A 302-nucleotide genomic window follows, 5' to 3' on the forward strand; every position below is an offset into this window, starting at 1 on the left:
AGCCTTAAATACTACCTGATAGTGTCCTTCCGTTCACTGGAGAATTCATTCTGCAGCCAGGGTCTGACGGGGAGCCCGGGGATGGGATGGGGAAGGGGATGGGGATGGGGATGAGGATGAGGATGAGGATGGGGAGGAAGGAGAGCTGGCCACAGCCCTGCCACGCACTCAGGAATCCGCGCCCGCTGCCCTGCCTGCTCTGCCTGCTGCCGGCAGCAGTTCCCCTCCACCTGTGCTCCCGACCCCGCGACTTTCTGGTAATTCAGAGGCAGGAGAGGGGCGGGGGGGGCGGGGGGGGCCGG

The sequence above is a fragment of the Pterocles gutturalis genome, unplaced genomic scaffold (genome assembly GCF_000699245.1).
Source record: "Pterocles gutturalis isolate BGI_N339 unplaced genomic scaffold, ASM69924v1 scaffold27827, whole genome shotgun sequence".
Classification (NCBI taxonomy): Eukaryota; Metazoa; Chordata; class Aves; order Pterocliformes; family Pteroclidae; genus Pterocles; species Pterocles gutturalis.